Here is a 6,143-nt window from a genome sequence, read left to right as displayed (position 1 = left end):
GATATTAAAATCACCAAAATAAAAGCTAGACAATCAAGCCCCCCAATGATTGTGTTATGCTTGAGCATAAGAACATCTCATTAGCCATGTCAAACTCTGTAGAATTGGGGGAAATTAAAGTGAAAACTGCCAAAATTCTCTCTCAGCTCCATTGCAAATGTGCAGAATTGCTGGAAATTGGCATTAAAACAGCAACATTTTCTAGAGGGCCTCAAATTTTCTTGCCCAGGGCCATGACAGAATTGTGCAGAGAAAAGTCAGCCCATTGCCAAGCCCTGTGTCAAGCCCACCACCTATTTTACCTTTATGTAACTAGGCAAGTCAGTTAGGAACAAATTCTTATTTTCAATGACAGCCTAGGAACAGTGGGTTAACAGCCTGTTCAGGGGCAGAACAACAGATGTGTACCTTGTCAGCTCAGGGATTTGAACTTGCAACCTTTTGGTTACTAGGTTACTAGTCCAACACTCTAACCACTAGGCTACCCTGTCGCCCCACCGAGGCCCCTTTCCGATTCAGAAAAAAACCCTGCTCTAATCATCCACAGTTTTAAAATCATACCATGTGAAAAAAATCATGACGAAATAGGAAATGCAGACAGATAATTTGTTTGTTTGACATGGTGGGATCTTTTTTTGTAGTTAAATCAATTTTGCGAGAAATGGCAGTGGAAATGCCTTTATGTGCTGTTTAACACAGAAGCAAATAGACCTAGTGTATAGTTCTCCATGTCACGAAAATCAATTGTTTGCCTGAAGTCTCCATCAGCCCAAAATGAAAATACAGGGGTGTGTATTCATTACACTGATTCTGTTGCGAAACGTTTCTTAAACGGAAGCAAACGGAATGAAACGGGGAGGGACCTAGTGACCTACCTGAATTCGTCCAATAGATTACTCTCGTTTTAGTTGCAAAATGTTCCGTTTTGAAACTGTTCGGACTAATGATTACACCCCTGGCAACATAGCTCTCTTCTATATTATTTATTTATTGAGCACAAGTCATACTTCTTTTCACAAAGTTTTTCAATACATTTGTTACAAATGAACCAAAAGAAGAATTTCAAAAAATAAAAGTCACACATTTCAAACAAGTTTTTTTTAACATTATATATTTGTTACAAATGAACCAAAAGCACAATTCCCACAATAAAAGTCACACAAATACAAGTATTTCTTAACAAGTTAACATTTGTAATCAAACACACAATCATGTATAATATATGAATATATAGGTCAATTTACAGCAAGAAAATGCATGGTTATCTTCATAATTGCTAAACAGATTATATTTGTTTAATTAAAATCTATGATCATATCATAGTCCACATGTCACACACCCTAATCTGTTTCACCTGTCTTTGTGCTTGTCTCCACCCCCTCCAGGTGTCACCCATCTTCCCCATATTATACCTGTGTTTTCTGTTTGTCTGTTGCCAGTTCGTCTTGTTTGTCCTGTCAGCTCATGTCTTTTCCCAGCCTCTCTTTTTCTCGCCCTCCTGGTTTTTGACCCTTGCCTTGCCTGTCCTGTCCTGTCCTGACCCTGAACCCGCTCACCTAACCACTCTGCCTAACCCTGAGCCTGCCTGCCGTCCTGTACCTATGCCTCTGCTGTAATAAACATTGTTACTTCGACACAGTCTGCATCTGGGTCTTACCTTAAACTGATACCACAGAAGAACGAGAAAGATGAGAAAACTAAAAGGAATATCACAGGTCTGAGGTATGAAAACATGTTCAAGGTAGATACAGTGCACTCAAAGTATTCAGACCCCTTGACTTTTTCCATATTACAGCCTTATTCCAAAAATGATTAAATCGTCCCCCCCCCCCCCAACCACCCACTTTTTTAAAAAATCTCACAATTACATAAGTATTCAGAGAGCGTTGCTGCACAGCTATTTTCAGGTTTCTCCAGAGATGTTGAATTGGGTTCAAGTCTGGGCTCTGGCTGGGCCTCTCAAGGGCATTCGGAGTCTTGTTCCAACACCACTTCTGCGTTGTCTTGGCTGTGTGCTTAGGGTCGTTGTCCTGTTGGAGAGTGAACCTTTGCCCCAGTCTGAGGTCCCGGGTGCTCTGGAGCAGGTGTTCATCAAGGATCCCTCTGTACTTTGCTCCGTTCATATTTACCTCGATCCTGACTAGTCTCCCAGTCCCTGAAAAACATACCCACAGCATGATGCTGCCACCCCCATGCTTCACCGTAGGGATGGTGCCAGGTTTCCTCCAGACGTGATGATTGACATTCAGACCAAAAAGTTAAATCATGGTTCCATCAGACCAGAGAATCTTGTTTCTCATGGGATGAGTCCTTTAGGTGCCTTTTGGCAAACTCCAAGCGGGCTGTTGTGCTTTTACTGAGGAGTATTTTACGTCTGGCCACTCTACCATAAAGCTTTGATTGGTGGAATGTTGCAGAGGTGGTTGTCCTTCTGGAAGGTTCTCCCATCTCTACAGAGGAACTCTGGAGCTCTGTCAGAGTGACCATCAGGTTCTTGGTCACCTCCCTGACCAAGGCCCTTCTCCCCCGATTGCTCAGTTTGGCCGAGAGGCCAGCTCAAGGCAGCCTATAGGGAGAAGGTCAGAGACCTGGCCGTGTGGTGCCAGGACAACAACCTCTCCCTCAACGTGATCAAGACAAATGAGATAATGGTGGAATAGAGGAAAAAGAGGACCAAGCACGCCCCCATTCTCATCGACGAGGCTGCAGTGGAGCAGGTTGAGAGCTTCAAGTTCCTTGGTGTCCACATCCCCTAACAAACTAACATGGTACAAGCACACCAAGACAGTCGTGAAGAGGGCACGACAAAACCTATTCCCCCTCAGGAGACTGAAAAGATTTGGCATGGGTTCTATGATCCTCTAAAGGTTCTACACCTGCACCATCGAGAGCATCCTGACGTGTTGCATCACTTTCTGGTAATGCAACTGCTCAGCCTCCGACCACAAGGCACTACAGAGGGCAATGTGAACGGCCCAGTACATCACTGGGGCCAAGCTTCCTGCCATCCAGGACCTCTATACCATGCGGTGTCAGAGGAAGGCCCTAAAAATGGTCAATGACTGTTCTCTCTACTACCGCACGGCAAGCGGTACCCGAGCGCCAAGTCTAGGTCCAAGAGGCTTCTAAACAGCTTCTACCCCCAAGCCATAAGTCTCCTGAACATCTCGTCAAATGGCTACCCAGACTATTCACATTGCCCCCCTCCCCTCTCCACACCACTGCCACTCTCTGTTGTCATCTATGCATAGTCCCTTTAATTAACTCCACCTACATGTACATACTACCTCAACTAACCGGTGCCCCTCTCACATTGACTCTGGACCGGCACCCCCCTGTATATATTGTCTTTTTTTTTACTGCTCCTCTTTAATTACTTGTTACTTTTCTCTCTTATTGTTCTCCATATTTTTTTTTAATGAACTGTCGTTTAGGGGCTTGTAAGTAAGAATTTCACTGTAAGGTGTATTTGACACGTGACTACTAATAACATTTGATTTGATTTGAGTCCTGGGATAGATGGACTTACAGTATGTGTACGTCTCTTTAACTCCCTATTTATCTGAACAGAGCATGACATGACATCTTCATGGAACAGCGTATAAGGGTCGATATACAACTGTGATTTATTGTTTTATCCACACAACATCCACACAACTTCCATGATGGGGACTGTGAAGCAGCACAGACACATGCATACAAACACACGATAACATACACACGTACACATGGATTTTGTGTTGTAGATATGTGGTAGTAGAGTAGGGTCCTGAGGGCACACACTTAATGTGTTGTTAAATTTGTTGTGAATTTATTGTAGTGTTTTTTAAATTGTATAGCTGCTTTCATTCTGCTGGACCCCAGGAAGAGTAGCTGCTGCCTTGGCAGCGGCTAATGGGGATCCATAATAAATACAAATAACTTTAAATTGTGTGTTTTGCATCATATGATGCGTAATAGAACCATTTGGTTCTACTGACAGTGCTTTGTATTGAAAACTTGACTGCTGACATGAACACATTTTTGGGATGTATTAACAGTGGACTAATGGATAAAATACTCAAATATAGTTTTTGGGGTGTAGAGGGGCAATCTGCAGTTGCTACATCCAGTATTGGACTTGTAAATTCATTAAATCTACACATTGAGTCTTGAAGAATAGAACTTATATGCCTCATGAGCTTAGTTCGACTGTCATACCCCATCCGAACCCCAAATATAAGCTTGTTTTACTCCAATATTTGTAAACAAAGCAAATGTAAACCAACAGTATATAGCCTCAAAACATGGCTAACACTATAATTTTGATATCGTGGATGGTCCTTGCATCCATAGCTCTGTCTATGAATTAAAAATTATCCCGCTCCTATTGCTTTTTATCGAAACAGGTGCGGGGGGGATGGGGAGTACACTTTGTTATTATTTCAACTAATGATTGCCACTTTAACACAGCATGGCATTACGTCTAATTGTAACAATGTACAAGGGTTAATGTCATATACAACTGTGATTGTTTCGTCCTTCATCCAGACAACATCAATGTCCTTACAGCCTGCTTGGGGCTTTGAGACAAATATCAGCTGCCCTCTATCTGAAAACAAACAGACCAATACCAAGGTTTACAGTAGAGAGAGATGAGTGTGTAGATAATACTGGCATTATTGTCAAGGTCTTTATCAGGTGAACATTTCTGGCTGAAGAAGACAGTGAAGAGCCAGATCGCACAAAGGAAGCTGAAAAGTGATGGTGACCAACATCTGACCGTGCAGACGGAGAGGGGAGAAGGGGCTGCCGCTCTCTTTCATGCTCTTCATTTGTCTGTGGCCCAGCTCGACCCCATCATGCCGCAGAAACCACTGTAATACAGTCCATTTGAGCCAGAAGCAGTGCCATTAGTTGAGGTGTAAGCATGGCCACGGGAAGACGTTTTGGGTTGGGGGTGATGTCCACTGGGGGGCTCATACAATACAAGTGTAATAAAGGCCTAGTTCAATAATGTTGTGGAAATTGTATTTTTTTCAATACAAATAAATAATAATGATTCATATTTATTTTATTGTGATTTATCTGGGGGTGTTGTAGCACCCTCAACAGCACCCTCAACAGCACCCTCAACACCCCTACATCCCGTGGCTATGGGTGTGCTGTTAGTGCTGTTATTTCTGGTTGTTTCAGTTATTGTTATTTCTAGAGCCATTGTTGAGAAAAACAACTTTCCGTAGGTACTGTATGAAATAGCTCTATTTTCATGTGACCTGCCATATCAGGCATTGGCACTTGGATTGAACCCAGTGCTATGCTCAGATTACATGAAAATTCAGCTCTTTGGCTATGCACACCAGTGATCGGTTTGGTGTTGAAAGACGTAAGCGTATGCAGAAAAGTACTTCATGCCTACGGGAAAATATGGTCGTGGATGTTTGATGTTATGGGGCTATTTTACTTGCACTGGTCCTGTGGCCCTTGTTAAAGACAAGGCTGATACTTGGTCCAAAGAGTGTCTTCCAGCAAGACAATAATACCTAGCACTGATCAAAATCCACAAAGAAATTGTTAATTGACCACAGAATCAACATTTTGCAATGGTCATCTCAGTCTCCTGACTTGAACCCCATTGTGGTGTGAATTGAAGAGGGCCGTCCATAAACACAGATGAAGGATATCAAGGATCTGTAAAGATTCTGCATGGAGGAATGGTCTAAGATCCCTCCCAATCTCATACAACATTAGAGAAAAGGCTGTGTCCTTATCCTTGCAAGGGGAGGGTGCTAGAGTTTTGACCTCTTATCCTTTTTTAGATTTGTTTTATTACTTCATAAACAAAATCTCTTTCTCTGAACAATTGTATTGGCATAAAATACTATAATTTCCCAATTTTGTTGAGCAAACAATATAGCTCAGTATTTGCATTACATATTTTATACAGTCTTTTTTGCTCATTTTTATCAAGAGTGCCAATAATTATGGACAGGCTATAATAATAGCCAAGGCTACGGAGGATAATTGGTAGCTCAAGAAATCAATGAAGTTCCACAGAGCACAAAGGAAGTCAAGAAATCCCTGCGGGATTCCCTGTGACCCTCATCTGACTGTGTAGTGGATTGGCAGAGGCATGGGCTGGTGGGAATTTTTACACCATATTT

This window comes from Oncorhynchus keta, chromosome 7 (assembly GCF_023373465.1).
Source record: "Oncorhynchus keta strain PuntledgeMale-10-30-2019 chromosome 7, Oket_V2, whole genome shotgun sequence".
In the NCBI taxonomy this organism is placed as follows: Eukaryota; Metazoa; Chordata; class Actinopteri; order Salmoniformes; family Salmonidae; genus Oncorhynchus; species Oncorhynchus keta.
The sequence above is the reverse complement of the archived record's forward strand: the minus strand, read 5'-3'. Positions refer to the sequence as shown.